This window comes from Loxodonta africana, chromosome 10 (assembly GCF_030014295.1).
Source record: "Loxodonta africana isolate mLoxAfr1 chromosome 10, mLoxAfr1.hap2, whole genome shotgun sequence".
Lineage (NCBI taxonomy): Eukaryota > Metazoa > Chordata > Mammalia > Proboscidea > Elephantidae > Loxodonta > Loxodonta africana.
The window spans coordinates 106,472,045-106,488,474 of record NC_087351.1 but is presented as its reverse complement, the minus strand read 5'-3'; the positions used below and the strand labels follow the sequence as shown (position 1 = coordinate 106,488,474).

General features: G+C 41.7%; 1 protein-coding gene across 7 annotated transcripts in view; it reads left to right on the top strand.

Annotated features, from left to right (window-relative positions):
• Positions 1 to 2,455: 2,455 nt before the first annotated feature.
• The window catches only part of BTBD7 (BTB domain containing 7), a 106,577-nt gene continuing 92,602 nt past the window's right edge, over positions 2,456 to 16,430 (top strand). For 5 of the 7 annotated variants that reach the window (XR_010323219.1, XR_010323218.1, XM_003408843.4 and 2 more), the window contains exon 1: positions 2,456 to 2,585. The gene's annotated coding sequence lies outside the window, so the exon portion shown is untranslated. Of the gene's footprint in view, positions 2,586 to 2,976; positions 3,691 to 16,430 lie in introns of those variants that run through there. The other 2 variants (XM_064292904.1, XM_023546522.2) reach the window with 2 other exon arrangements.

The window sequence follows — 16,430 nt, the reverse complement described above, 5'->3', positions numbered from 1 at the left end:
GGTGCTGGCATAACTGGATATCCATCTGCAAAAAAATGAAACAGGACCCATACCTCACACCATGCACAAAAACTAACTCCAAATGGATCAAAGACCTAAACATAAAGACTAAAACGATAAAGATCATGGAAGAAAAAATAGGGATAACATTAGGAGCCTTAATACAAGGCATAAACAGAATACAAAACATTATTAAAAATGACGAAGAGAAACCAGATAACTGGGAGCTCCTAAAAATCAAACACCTATGCTCATCTAAAGACTTCACCAAAAGATTAAAAAGACCACCTACAGATTGGGAAAAAATTTCCAGTTATGACAACTCCAACCAGCACCTGATCTCTCAAATCTGTATGATTCTGTTAAAACTCAACCACAAAAAGACAAACAACCCAATTAAAAATTGGGCAAAGGATATGAACACGCACTTCACCAAAGAAGATATTCAGGCGGCTAACAGATACATAAGAAAATGCTCTCAATCATTAGCCATTAGGGAAACGCAAATTAAAACTATGCTGAGACTCCATCTCACTCCAACAAGGCTGGCATTAATCCAAAAAACACAAAATAATAAATGTTGGAGAGGCTGTGGAGAGATTGGCTGGTGGGAATGTAAAATGGTAGAACCACTTTGGAAATCGATCTGGTGTTTCCTTAAAAAGTTAGAAATAGAACTACCATACAACCCAGAAATCCCACTCTTCAGAATATATCCTAGAGACATAAGAGCCTTTATATGAACAGATATATGCACACCCATGTTTATTGCAGCACTGTTTACAATAGCAAAAAGCTGGAAGCAACCAAGGTGTCCATCAACTGATGAATGGATAAATAAATTACGGTATATTCACACAAGGGAATACTGCGCATCGATAAAGAATAATGATGAAGCTGTGAAACATTTCATAACATGGAGGAACCTGGAAGGCATTATGCTGAGTGAAATTAGTCAGTTGCAAAAGGACAAGTATTGTATAAGACCACTATTATAAGATCTTGAGAAATAGTTTAAACTGAGAACACATTCTTTTGTGGTTATGAGAGGGGGGAGGGAGGGTGAAGAAAAAGAAAAGAGGGTTATTTACTGATTAGATAGTAGATAAGAACTACTTTAGGTGAAGGGAAGGACAACACTCAGTGCAGGGAAGGTCAGCTCAACTGGACTGGACCAAAAGCAGTTTCCTGAATAAACTGAATGCTTCGAAGGTCGGCTGAACAAGGGCAGGGGTTTGGGAACTATGGCTTCAGGGGACATCTCAGTCAATTGGCAAAATAAATTCTATTAAGAAAAAAAAAAAAAAACACGTGCAAGCACAGTTCTACTCTGACACACATGGGTTAGCCATGAGTTGGAGTCAATTTCCAAGCAACCAATTTATTAGACGACAGTGTGGTGTAAGAGTGCCTAGTGACCAAAGGTCAGAACGTCTGGGTTCTAGTCTTGGCTTGCCCTCTTACTAATGCTGTGTGTGTGCCCCTGGGCAAATGGCTTAGTATTTCTGAGACTGTTTCCTTAGCTGTAAAACAGCGATAATAACAAGTCTCCTGACTGCCTCAAAGGGTGGTTTTGGCGTTCAAAGGAAACCCTGTATTTAACGGTGTTGTGAGAACTCTAAGGGACTCCATAAATATAAGGTACTTTTGTTACTGCATTGCTGAAATTATTGCAAACTCCAGACTAGGGGCATCTACCCAGTGCCGCCGAGTCGATTCCGACTCCTAGAGAAGAGCAATTTGGCTCTCCCAAGTGGCGATGTGTGTTTTCAATTCTCTTCCCTTGTTTATGTGGGTATCTTGTCCAGGAAACTTTTCAGTGTCTTCAAGATATTTTTTAAAGTACTATATATACAATTAGCAAGGTAGGGCCTGTAGAAATATCACACAGATGCTTATGATAAACTGTCAAGAAAAAGACACCAAAACTCCGAGTCTGTGAGAAAGGACTTTTCCGAGGAGGCGGTCTGTTCTTTGAGCGGACTGTATTGTGTTTGATCAACCAAGGGATGCGGGCCGAATTGGAACATGAATTGGTAGAACCGGTTGGTTATACAGTAGCTATTATAATTCCAGTCTGTTTCATTAAAAAATGTATCGCAGTTCCCTGGAATAAGCAGGTTGCTCCAACAAGCCTCAAGTTCTTGCTGACCTGAAACTTCGCTCCCAGACCCGGAGCGGAATAATGCGCACGCACCCGGCTCCGACGGCCCCCCGTCCCGTGAACGCGCCTCCTCCGTCCGCCCCGGCGCGCGCGCCGCCGTCTGGCCACGTGATCCGAGCGCGGCGACGGGGGGCGGAGCTCGGGCCGGCTCCGCAGCGCCGCGCAGGCGCCCCAGGGCCGCGCCGAGCCAAGCCCCTCCTGCTCGCTCTAGGAGTCAAAATGGCGGCGAGGGGAACCTGGAGCGGTCCCGGAGCCTGAGCCACTGACAGGAGCAGAGAGGGCGGCGGCGGCGGCGGCGGCAGGAGGAGGATGGCCGGGGGTGCTGGCGCCGGTGCGGACGGGGGTGCTGGCGGCGGCGGCGGAGGAGGCGACGGCAGCAGTCCCAGCGGCGGCAGCAGCAGCGGCAGGAGGATCCTCCGGGGTGAGTGCCCCTCGGTGTCTCCGTGGCTGTGGAGACGAGGTTCTGCCGGCGGGGCGTCCCGGCGAGGAAGGGACGCTGACGAGGCGGCGGGGCGTGCGGCTGGGACCGGGCGGCCGCGGGAGGCGCTGGGGCGCGGGGCGGGGCGGGGGGAGCCGTCCGTCTGGGGCTGAGGCGGCGGCGGACTGGCCGGTCCCCGTGCGCTCCGAGGGGCGGGCTGGGCTGTGCGCGGCCGTCCCGGGGCCACAGGCGCGAGGTGTGGCGCTCGGGGCGGGGAGAGCGGCCCGAAGCGGCCGCAGCAGGGGCCCGGCCGGCTGCGGGCTCCGAGGGGCGGGACCCGCCGCTCCTGGGACGCGGGGAAAGCGCTCCCGAGACTCGGGCGGCGCGTGTTTACCTGGGCGCGGGGCTGCGAGCGCCCGGGGTGGGCGTGAGAGCGGCCGTCGGAGCGCCGGGGAGGCAGCAGGCCCTCGGGCAGACAGCCGGTCCCTGGGGAAGAAGTTCCGTGGTCCCGGTAAGTTCTCAGGGTGAAACTGGAGTGGAGCTTTGACAGCTGGGGAAGGAGACAATACCTGGGTTCGACAAAGAAGAGGAGGCTGTGCGTGGAGTACTTACTTACATGGCAAAAAGCGTGCGTTTTTCAGTACCTCATCGTTAGCGTAGCTTTCTGCCAGTCTTTCCCCCGAGGATGAGAACTTTCGCACCCTATTCAGAGAAGCTCCGAGGAGTGTTGCCTCTGCTTTGAACTACAATAACACCTCTTCACGTAGCAGCACAGATGATGAGTACTGCGGATTAGGCCTAATTTACAGAAGCAGACTTGATTATCTTTAGTAGAGCACTGTTTCCTATGCTGAAACATCTTATTGTAATGAGGAAATAGGCATTTTTACAGAATTTCTGAGCTTTTCAACGTACAGAATCTTTAGTCTCTGAATAGCATCCATTTCTTTTAGATTGCTGAAATAAATTACTTTCATCCAGAAATGTGGAATGAAAGAAAGAGATGAAATTGCAGCTGTGATTAGACTTGCCCTGGCATTTTAAAGTTAGAAAAACCTTTAGAGAACCGGTGTGACTATTTTACAACTGGGAAACTAGGCCCAAAGAGGTGAGTGACTTACTCAAGGTCTACAGCTGGCAAGGGGCTGGGCCGAAACTAGGCCTCTCCACTCCGGTTTAGAGAGCTCTTTTCACAGCACACCTAGGCCTCTTACTCTTCACTGATTGTGTTCTTCACCACCACCACCATCTCTAGGACTTTTTGCATTAAAGTTGATAACAGAAAAGAGAGAGCCTCACTCTGATTCTTTTTTTAAGATTCTGTTTCCAATTTTTTTAAATAATTTATTTTTGTTGTTGTTGAGAATATACACAGCAGAACATATGCCAGTTTCTGCATGTATAATTCAGTGATATTGGTTACATTCTTCAAGTTGTGCAACCATTCGCACCCTCCTTTTCTGGGTTGTTCCTCCCCCACTCATATAAACTCACTCCCCCTAAGGTTCCTATCTAATCTTTTGAGTTGCTCTTGTCACTTTGATCCCGTGTAGATAGTTAAAAAATGCTCAAGGCAGGCGTTTTTCACTAGTTAAGCTGAATGGTTGTTTAGTTTTAAGAAGGGAATTTTTTTGGTTTAAGTTTTAACAATTATCAAGGCAATAGTTTCGGGGGCTCATCCAGCCCCCTTGGCTCCAGAAAGTCTGGATTCCATGAGAATTTGAAATTCTGTTCTGCATTTCCACCTTTTGATCTGGATTCTTCTGCAGAATCTTTGTTCAAAATGTTCAGTAATGGTAGCCAGGTACCATCCAGTTCTTCTGGTCCCATGACAAAGGAGGCAGTTGTTCATGGAGGCAATTAGCCACAAATTCCATATCCTTATCCTGTTCCTTCCTCTTGTTGCTCCAGGTGAACAGAGACCAATTGTCATGCCTTGGATGACCGCTTGTAAGCTTTTAAGACCGCAGGTACTATGTAACGAACTAGGAGGTAGAACAGAAACACTAAATGCAATAGTAGGCCAGTTAACTGGGATGTCCCATGAAACCATGACCCTAAACCTCCAAACCAAGGAACCAAATCCCATATCATGTTTGGCTATACATGAGCAGCCTTGGCAGCTACTCTTTTTTTTTTTTTTTTTTTTAAGTGATCAGGGCTTCAAACCGGTTATGTTCAGTAATTGCCTACCTAAACGAACATGTTGCATAGCAACCAAATTTGTTGTCTGCCATCGCAAGGATTTGAATGTGTGACGCTCTCCACAGCCTTGCCAGTAATCCAGTCTCCCACATTAGGCTCCTGAGACTTTCAGGATCTATGCGGGAGATTATGTTTATGTCAGCAGTGAACTGTTCTGAACTGGTCTGAAGCCCTGAAGTATATAAGTCAGTACTCTGTAAACAGTAATCCCCGCCCAATCCTGGTAAGCACTAATAAAATTTGGTCTGTTCTTGTGTTTTCATATAAGTGACACGCTTCCCCCACGAGATATTTTTGTAACCGTGCTATGCTAATTTTTTTACAATGATATGTTAAATTGTTACAGTGGCACTTACGAAAATACCTCGCAGGAGGAGGGCAAGGTTGGCAAACAAACGTGGAAGGTACATGGTATTTGTGTAAAAATATGGTATTATGTTGTTCTATGCCCAGATACCAGCATTTTAAAGAAGTTCTTTGTGTTAGGCTCTAATTTTAGGATTTAAAAGACCTGAGTTGTTTTCCAAATTATACTACCTAGTTGCCATGTATCTTATTGAGTCATAACAGTTTTCTTTGTAGCATGTCACAGGTTAACCTTCAGAAATACAATAACGCCAAGTGATCTCTGATTTTATATTCTAGTCACTGAAACTCACACATCGAACATTGAACTCGTGTTCAGTTACACAGGTGATTATTGAAGCTCTGCTTTGTGTTTTGCATTATACTAGGTACTATGGGAGAAAAGAAATAGGTATAACATGTAGACTTTGCCCCAGGTTTCCTGTTGGAAAGATGAGAGGTATCCCCAGAGTCTAGAAGACAACCTAGTGAGTTCTGCTAATACAAAGGATGATATAGATGTATAGTGTATAGGGAGATGAGTAAGGCATCAGGAGTCTAAAGAATCTCCAGGAATAGTTGGGACTTGGGCTGGCCTGTAAGGGTTTAGATTTAGAGATGTTAGAGCACTTACTTTGTGAAGAAAAAGCAAAAGTAAAAAGTGGAGATTAGTTTTCAGAGAAGGGGATAGGAAGAAACTAGAATGAGCCAACAACTGAATTGCCTTGGGAAACTAAAAAGGGAAACGTTAGACAGTCAAAAGAGTATCTGTCTGTAAAAGAGTTTGAGTGTTGGATTGAGGGAAATTTGGATTTTTATCCTCTTGTGAAAGGTTTGGGGAACCATTGAAAGTTTGGAAGCCAAGGATTAATGTAATAAACCAGCAACATGGACATGTCAATGATGTATAGGTTGAGTTAGAATAAGGAGAGAATGGAATGGACCAGCGAAGACAGTAGCTGTTGGCAGTTACCTGAGTATGAAAAGATGAGATCCTAATTTAGGATAGAGTCAGTAGGAAGAATTACATGGCAAGTATGTTTTAAGAAAAAAAAATTCATTTATGGGGGCTGAAAGAGTTTCTAGCCTGGTTAATGAGAAAAATCTGGTGTGACTGGCAAAATGACATTATTGCGACATTGAAGTTTTAGGCTTCATCATTGTACATTTGAAATCATGTTTTTCAGACCAAAGGAAAATAGTACTGTAGTTATTCAGGTACGTATTCGTATGATTGATTAACATCAGCCTTCCCAAATAACTTAGAAGCATCATAAGGATAGGAAATCCCGTCAATTTTGCTCACGACAGTATTCCCAGCACCTAGCCTAGTGTTTGGCACATAGGTGCTCACTGAGGTTATTAATTAAATCAAACAGAGCACTAAGGTTTAATGCAATAATCTTAAAATTATATCATTTATAATTTTTTTGTGGAAAAAATGCTTGTCTTTTTTTTTTTTTTTTTTAAACAGCCTTCCCTGTTCACCTAGTTTTGGTACAATGGTAATAAAACAAAAACTTACCTGATTTAGAAAGAAACAGGCAAATGTCGTTTTCTAAAAGTATCTTTTTAAAAGTGAGATAACCTACATTTCGTTTTAAGTTGATATTATTAGGTGCTGTCGAGTTGGTTCCAACTCATACCGACCCTACTACATACAACAGACTAAAACACTGCCCAGTGCCGCACCACCCTCACAGTCATTATATTCGAGCCCATCATTGTAGCCACGGAGACTGTCCATCTTGCTGAGGGTCTTCCTCTTTTTTGCAGATCGTCTACCAAGCATGACGTCCTCCTCCAGGGACTGCTCCCCCCCTCCCCCAATAATATGCCCAAAGTACGTGAGATGAAATCTCGCCATCCTTGCTTCTGAGGAGCGTTCTGGATGTACTGCATCCACAACAGATTTGTTCGTTCTTCTGGCAGTCTGTGGTGTATTCAGTATTCTTTGCCAACACCATAACTCAAAGGCGTCAGTTCTTCTTTGGGCTCCCTGATTCATTGTCCACCTCTCACATGCATATCAGAGGATTGAAACCCCCATGGCTTGGGTCAAGTGCACCTTAGTCCTTAAAATGACATCTTTGCTTTTTAACAGTTTAAAGAGGTCTTTTATAGCAGATTTGCCCGATGCAGTGTGTCATTTGATTTCTTGACTACGGCCCCGTGGATGTTGATTGTGGATCCAAGTAAAGTGAAATCCTTGACAACTTCAGTCTTTTCTCCGTTTATCATGATGTGGCTCATTGGTCCAGTTGCGAGGATGATTGTTTTCTTTATGTTGAGGTGTAATCCATACTGAAGGCTGTAGCCTTTTATCTTCATCAGTAAGTGCTTCAAGTCCTCTTTACTATCAGCAAACAAGGTTGTGTCATCTGCATAACGCAGGTTGTTAATGAGTCTTTCTCTAGTCTTGATGGTGAGTTCTTCACATAGTCCAGTTTCTTGGATTATTTGCAAAGCATATAGATGGAATAAACTGATGTTAGCGTAAATTGTCAGAACCCAAAATTTGAAAGGGAGGCATAATTTGGAGAAATTTTTGAAGCGTTAGTTGAGTCCGGAGTTATAATGAAACTCAAACTTGCAGTAACTTATTTGTAAAACAAGTTCAAGTTTTATTCAATGCAAACTGCAGTGCTTTTTAACTTTCTCTTTATTTTTGAAAATGTTGACAGTCTGTGAATTTCACATTACAAATTGAATTCTTCACTGTATCATTATTAGTATCTCATACAGTATAGAAACTTTGGAAACAATGTACTAACTTTTGTAAACTGACATTAAACCCATATAGTGAACTTTAATAATAATGCTAAAGTTGGAGTAAATAGGAGTCCTTTAATTCACAGGATTCACAACAGCCCCTTTTTTGAATATTGTTGGGGTTTTTAAATACAGTCATGCAGTAATAGAACACTGGCCTGGGAATCCACCCTCCATGCAGACTCTGACTGCTGTTCATAGTTCTGTGATCTTAAGCAAGCTATTTAACCTGTCTGAGGCTAATTTCCTCATCTTACATAGCGGCTTTTCCATCTTATGAAAATTTGTATTCCATCCTTTTCTTGCTATCAGTAATTGCTAGTTAAGCCTTTGCCATTTGTTCTCCCACTCCCTCTCTCCTTCTCTGTACTGTTCTCTATATTGTTACTACAATTGGGTTTCTAAAAAACCAGTTGGAGCATGCCGTTTTCCTACTTAAAGAATCTGTTAACTTTCTGTCATCTGTAGAATAAAGTCCAAACTCACAAGTTTATAGTCTGCCCAGCCTTTGGTTTCCCATCACTCCAGCCATACCAAGTGGTTCTTGTTCCCTATGCATCTGTGTTTTTCATGTGTTTATTCCAGTGTTTGGGAGTTGCCCTTATTCTGTCATGAACTCTGTTAGCTGCCCGTCTGGTATCTACTTCCCTCTCCTTTCCTGACAGAAGTCTGGTTTTGTTCATGTATCCAGAGACCCAAAGGGTGATCCATTACCAACTCCAGGAGTAGATTTTGATTAGTCCACACCAGTCAGATAATTTTCCCTGTAAACTTATTTATTCCAGTCAGATTGAAGGAGAGGAGACTCTGCATCTGGAGGAGAGGATACTTTCTCATAGTCTGTGAACATGGGCATGTGTGGCCCCAGTTGCCATGAGGGATGAAGTCTGCCTTAGGGTGGCAGAGCAGAGAGGTAGAAAGAACCTGAGTCTTTGATAATATCATTTAGCCACATATTGTACTAGACTTGGAGCCTGCCCAACCGCTGGACTGCTCTGCATGAGAGATAAATTTCTTTTTGTTCAGGCCAATTCTTTGGAATTATTTCCCATCAGAAATCACCTGATTGATATTAATACAAGCCTCTTTATTCTTGAAGACCTAATTCAAATGTTACTTTACCAATAGCCATGCACTCCCTTAGTACTGTGGACCTCTCTTCCAGCCCTTATCTAATATAATCACTCTGCAGGAGTCTCTATGCTTTGAAACAAAGCATTGAGGACATAGCTCAGTGGTACATAATAGATTCTCAGAAGTGAGTTGTTAGGATGGAATAATAACATGAAAAGTGCTTTGTAAATAATTTTCTATAAATATAAAATGTCACTGTCTTTAAAGTGAAAATGGAAAAACCAATTAGGCCAGACATGCAAATTGTTCTTTGCTTGCCCTTCATTATTCTCTAGAAATGTTCGCTTACATAGGAAGTGTGACAGTGTCCTCTAGCCATAGTCTCTTATGTTAAATGAAAAATTCTCCTTACTCTAAGCAGGAAACATGGAAGGAGCAGTCATGAATTAGCTGTTACTGTGCTATTCCTTCTTTTCCACCTCCGTTTCTCTCTCCTTTGCTTCTTTCTTTCTCTTTCGGGGGGAGACAAATGCCAAAACTAACTTCAAGTATAATATATGTCTTTTTTTACTGTCTTTTGAAATTATATTTAGGTCTGTTTTATCTGGGATTTATTTGTGAATTATTCTTTAGAGAAAAATTTTATAATGTCCTTCTAAGACCTAATTATTCTTTAGACTTTCCCAAAATATTTTTTGTTTACTAAAGACTAGACATGAGAATTTTCTTATAAGCAAAAAGCTTTGTGGCAGAACTAGATGAGTTTGTAGCAAATGTTAGTAATACCTTATGACGGAGAAGTCTCATTATAGCCTTAATTACAGTCATAGTTCTGTCACATGCTTCAACAATAAAGTTTGACAAAGGAGGAGGGATGGGAAGGAGAGGGAAAATTTTCAGATTCAGTGTACTTCACCATTTGTTGGCTTTAGTCAAGTAAATGAAATTTTAACATAGTAATTTGTGCTTATTTTTAAAACAAGGAAAAGAGGAATAGATTATACATGTAGAAATTACATATTGGGATGATTATAAAAAGACAAAATTGTCATATTTGTCTGTGAGGAACAACCTTTCTTGTTCTGATAGCTGGTTTGCTCACTGTTTACTTTGGACAAGTTAACCTCCCTGTGCCTTGGTTTCCACATTTATAAAGAGAGTAGTGCCAGCCTCCTCAGGGTTCACTTGTTTGATTAATTAAGATAATCTCTGTGAAAACACTTAACATGCTGTTTGGAATGCAGGTGCCCAGACATTCGTTCTTTTTTCTCCCAATGTTGTTAATGCTCTTTGGGTTTCAGCTTTTGAGTATTTAAGCCAGGATCTGTCTTCTATATGATCAGTTTTTATGTCTTATGGGGTTATTATTTTCTTGAATAAGAAAACATCTCAATTCAAGCAATACTGTATGTTTTAAAAAAAAAAAAAAGCTCCTCTCCCTCTGGAATAAAGTCCTTGTCATGGGCCATAGGTCATAGGGCTTTTGTTATCTGGCCCTGTTTCCTCTCCAGTCTCTTATCTTTACTGCCACAATCCCTTCCCGCTGCACTCTATTTATAGAATTACAGTACTTTTAATTCTTCAGTGAACCAAGTTTTGTTTTCTCCTTGGGACTTCACATAATTCCCTCAGCTGTTTGGAGCATTTTGACATCCCTCCCCCTCACATCCACCAAAAAAGGGGGGAAGGGTTCACATTTTCTAGCTTCCATCTTAGATCTCATCCCAAATGTCACTTTCTCAACAACCCTACAAGGTAGATACTTTTGCTAGTGTTGGACACAGAGAAGATAAAAATTTTACCCTAGATCCCGCCACCTAGGAATAAAAAATTAACACTAGATCCCACAGTTTAGAAATGTCAGAGCTGGATCCAAACCCAGGCAGTCTGGCTCCAGGGTTCTTCACCCTCACTAATCCCTGTTGCCTGTACGTGGTAATTGCCTACTTACTGGTTTGGTGTACTAGGCTTGCAGCATCTTAAGAGCAAATTTACTTCTGTTTCGTTTGTTGTTACATCCCCATGTGCTTAGTATATTATAGGTGCTCAGAAAATATTTAAGTGGATGATAATTCTCTTATATGAGAGCAGAGTATTTTGATTAAATTCTTCTCAGTACCTTTCACATATGCATGTGTTAGTAAATAGTCTTTTCGTGTTTACCTGTGATAAAAGTGAAATTTTTATGATCAAGTTAATTGTGCTTTTGAAATATATTGCCTACCTACCGAAGATAGTTACAACCTGATTTTTATGACCACTGTTAACACCTTTTAGCTCTATTATAACAATATCATTTTGCAACTTTAAAACCTGGTGCTTTGTAGGCCTCCTTTTCAGATGGTATCCCTGTGGGAACTGTCAAAATATAGATTGTAATTAGCTTCTAAATGGTATGTAGGAAATTTTATAAAATAAACCTTAAAAAGGTAAAATAGCACTAGTAAATGGAATCTCATCATTTATATCCGTTAAGCTTTTAATGGATGTAATTTGTTTTCGTATATGGAATTAAACAACATAGAAGCATCCCACATTTTAAACTTTGATTTTACCCAAAAGATAAGTGGTTTATCTACCTCAAGTAGTCACAGAATAGATAATGATTTAAGGCATACACATTGTATTCATGTGTTTATGGGAGAAGTTGGAATGTAGTTATGTTTCAATAGACTTTTCAAATAAATTAAGCCATGAAGTTACTTCAGCATCATGCTGTAATTCTCAGTCATGGTCACTAGACAGAAAACCAGAAAAGTCTTCCTCCTCCACAAATGTTCTCACTTTACCAAGGGCTTTGCATCTTTGGTTAACCTTTCTCTCTTCTGCATGCCTTATGCAGGGTTTCTCCACTGTGGTACTGTTGACATTTGTTTAATACATAATTCTTTGTTATGGATTGTAGGATATTTAACAGCATCCCTGGCCTCTGCTCACTAGATGCCAGTAGTAAACCCCACAGTCTCCCAGTTGTGGCACCCCTCCCACCCCTCCAGTTGTGGCAGATGTCTCCAGACATTGCCATGTAAATGTCCCCTGGGAGCAAAATCGACCTGATTAAAAACTGCTCTACTATATCATTCCTATTCATATCCTCATTTGCCTTAATATCTCCCTCCCCTCCCACACTTCTCCAGACTTGCACATCCCTGTTTACCATTGCCTCATGTCTCTGCTTGCAGCCAGACTTCTGAAAGTTGAAAATTATAAAACACCTGCTCTCTCCAAATTTCCACTTGCAGTTCAATTTCCTCTCTTGCCTTCTGTGTGAGCACTTTTCTTCTGGTTTTCTTGTACCTTTCTGGCTGCTCCATTTTGGTCTCCTTTATCAACTCTATGTAGTTAGACAATAGCATCATCTTTTTTCTTCCTTATTCTCCCATGTCAGTCTACTCTCAAGTCTGCCTTTCTTGCCTCATTTCCTAGCACTTATATGCTATCCCTCATATGACCTATTAATTTCCTGCCCCTATGCCTTTACTCCTTAGAAGTGAGGATGAGACTTCGTCTCACATACTTTGGACATTTTATCAGAAGGGACCAGTCCCTGGAGAAGGACATCATGCTTGGTAAAATGGAGGGTCAGTGAAAAAGAGGAAGACCCTCAACGAGATGGATTGACACAGTGGCACAACAATGGGCTCAAGTGTAACAACGATCATGAGGATGGCACAGGAACGGGCAGTGTTTTGTTCTGATGTATATAGGGTCACTGTGAGTTAGAACCGACTCAACAGCACCTGACAACAACATGCCTTTACTTCAGTGGTAGAATTCTCACCTTCGGTGCAGCGGGCCTGAGTTCATTTCCCAGCTGATGCATGTCATACACAGCTGCTACCCATCTGTCAGGGGATGCTTATGTGTTATGCTGAACAGGTTTCAGTGGACCTTCCAGGCTAAGTCAGGCTAGGAAGAAAAGCCTGCCAATCTACTTCTGAAGATCAGCTAATGAAAATCCTGTGGTTCACAACAGTCCGATCCAGTTGTCCATGGGGTCGCCATGAGTTGCGAGCCGACTCGGCGGCAGCTATCAACAATACCGTGACTTAAGCTATTCTCTGTATTGAAATGCCCTTACCTACATTTCTCCATGAAGACCGGAGCAGGTGCTATCTTCCTGTGAAAGCCTTCCCTAATCACCCTCCTCTAACTCCTATGCCATATTCATATTCCCTTTCTTCTCTGTACCCATCATTTGCACCCTTGTGTGTTATTTTTGTAGGTGAAATATGTCCTGCAGTAGGCTGGAAGCTCATTATTTTATCTCTTGCAGTACCTGCTAAGTGCCTTGCATGTAGCTGGTGCCCAGATATTTGTTAAGGAAAAATGAGGAGGTAGGAGTAGAGTGAAAAAGATTTAGCAAAGACCGTAGTGACCTGAGAAGTTGTTAAAGATAGAAGAAAAAAAAAAAACACATTTAAAACCGAACATAGAGTTCTTTACATCCGTTTCTTTCTTGACTTCTGTGATATGGGCCTTTCCTGTTTTCCTTCTCCCTTTCTAAGCACCTTGTTTATTAAGGGCCCATTATAATCCAGGCACTCTTCAAGATTCTTGCAATACATAGTTACTGAAAATGGGACATAGTCCTGGTACTCTAGGAACTTAAGTCTATTTGAGGGCTTAGAAATCTGAACAATTCGTTGTTCTTACAGAACTATAAGGACTGTGTTAGAAGTGTATCCAAAAGTTTCTCGTAGCACAGAGAAAAGGAATGATTTCTTAATTTGGAGTAAACCTCGTTTAAATGCCACTTCGTCCATGAAGCCTCTCCTGGTCACTGCCCAACCTTATTAGTGTCTTTCATGCTTTCCTTTACTCACTTCTCCTCCTTTTCCAGCCCCCAAATCATCAGCATTTCCTGTGGCTCCGCACGTAGGCTTCCGTTCATTCTTCTCTAAACTTTTTTTAAGGAAGTGGATTTAGTTTCAGGGCTTCAGCTAACAGCTTCCTAATCTGTGCTAGCTCCAACAGAACATTTTTTATTGTGCAATAATAACACACAAAGAAGTCCATTAAACAAATTTAACAAATTATGTTAAAACCGCCATTACCCTGGTAATGAAATAGAATATTGTAAATACTCCAAAAGTTTCCCTCATGCCTCTTTCGAATCACAGCCACCTTCCTCTTCTTAAAGGTAACCACTATTCTCATTTTTATGGTAATTTTTTTCCTTACTCTTTCAGAAAAACAGCTTGATAACCTGAATGCCACCTAGATATCCCTAAACATTATAGTTTCAGTTTCTCTTTTTTGAACTTTGTAAATTAAATCACGTGTAGTAGATATTCCTTTGTGACTTACTTTTTCACCCAACATTGTTTGTATAATTAATTCATATTGTGGCTTGTAGCAGTAGTTCCTTCATTTTCACAGTTTACCCAGTTTTCCTGTCAACAGTGATTTGGGTTGTTTCCAGTCTGGGGCTTGTGGCAGGGGTCCCCAAGACCACCCTAAGGCTCAGTGGTTCACTAGAAAGACTCAGTGGACTCAGGAAAGCTATTACATTCATGGTTACGGTTTATTACAGCAAAAAGATGCAGATTAAAATCGGCAAAGGGAAAAGGTAGATGGGATGAAGGCACAAACTTCCAGGTGTCCCCTCCCAGCGGAGTCGCACAGGGACATGGTGAATTCATCCAGTATCTGTGTGTGACAACATCTGTGAAATGTTGCCAACTAGGGAAGCTCACCTGAGCCTTAGTGTCCAGGGTTTTTGTTTTTGTTTTGTTTTTTGTATTTTTGGTGAAACTTTGCACAGCAAATTAGGTTCCCCTTTAACAGTTTCTGTACATATTCTTCAGTGTCATTGGTACATTTTTCACAATGTGTTAGCATTCTCACATTCTCGTTATTTCCATTTTGGTTATTCTGTTTCCATTAATCTGGCTTCCCTACCCTCCCCCCTCCCCGCCCGCCGCCCCATCTTTGCTTCAGTGTAAATACTGACCATTTGGCCTCATATAGATGATTATTTAAGAGAAGCACAGTACTCACAGATGAGATTGTTTATTTTATGAGCCGACATATTATTTGGCTGAAAGGTGACTCCTAGGAGTGGGTTCAGCTCCAAGTTTAAGGGTATCTCAGGGTAATAGTCCAGGGGGATCCTCTAGGCTCTACCAGTCCAGTAAATCTGCTGTTTTTTAGGAATTTTAGGTTTGTCCTACATTTTTCTCCCATTCTATCTGGTCTTATCTGTTGTGTCCCTGGTCAGAATGGTTGTTAGTGTTAGCTGGGCACCATCTAGTTCTTCTGGTCTCAGGATAGATGGGGTTGTGTTTCATGTGAGTTGTTAGTCCTATAGACTGATTTCTTCTTTGAGTCTTTGGTTTCCTTCTTTCTCTTTTGCTTCAGGCAAGTACAGACCAATAGTTGTCTATCCAGGTTTTTAGTACACATCACATGGGCATGCAGCACAGTTGTGATTGATCTCAGCTACTCAGATTCCAGCTCTCACCTCTCTGAGCAAAAACAGGCATTCACCATGAATCATCTTGTTTGTATAAACTATGTGATCAAACTCATACTGCCTGACCCAAGGCCTCAGGTATATAAAAACACCGTTATCAGGCAGAGTATTTCAAGGGACTCAGAGGAGCCAGCCAAAGGCCAGTCGGACAAACCTTTCTTGGGAATGTTCAGGGTTGCATGTGTCTTCAAGTTTTAGTAATTAATGCCGAATTTTTTTCCAGAGTAGTTGTTTAAATTTATACACCGAGCAGTAGTATACGAGAGTTCCTTTTGCTCCATATCCTTCCCAACACATATTATTAGTCTTTTCAATTTTAGGCATTCTGAGGTATGTAGTAATATCTCGAGGTTTTACTTTGCATTTCCCTGCTTCTAACAAAATTGAATCTTTTCGTGTGCTTGTTGGCCATTTGGAATGGGATAATTCTTAGAGCTCAGCAAATTCAAAACAATCTGTCTCTTCTTTCACTCTCCCAAATTTGGAAGCACCTCTAAATGTAATATATTTCTATGAATCACATCACCAATCTCCCAGCCACCTTGCACGAAAATCTCAAAACTTGACTGGTTCCTTACTTTTTAAAAGATCAACATAGAAAAATGGGCAAAAGGATACGGGCAATTTTCAGAAAAGGGGAAGAAAAAAGGCTCTTACATATATGAAAAGATGCTCATTCTCACTCAAAAGGGAAATGCAAATTAAAATAAAGTTGTATCAACACTAGCCCAGTGCAAACCTTCCCCACTTCACGTTTTGACCACTGTCATATAATTGAAAGTATGTTTCTTGGAACACTGCACATGGCCTGATATTGGCCTTTCTTAGGTTCCCGTGATGAATATATTTGGGACCACTGATTAAACAAAGTTGAACAGGTTTCTTAGCTGCAGTACTCTGAGCCTTTTGCAATAGTACGCATGACCTACGTGTCCTGCCTCATCCAACCTCCCCGCCCCCCCGCCCAAAACCTC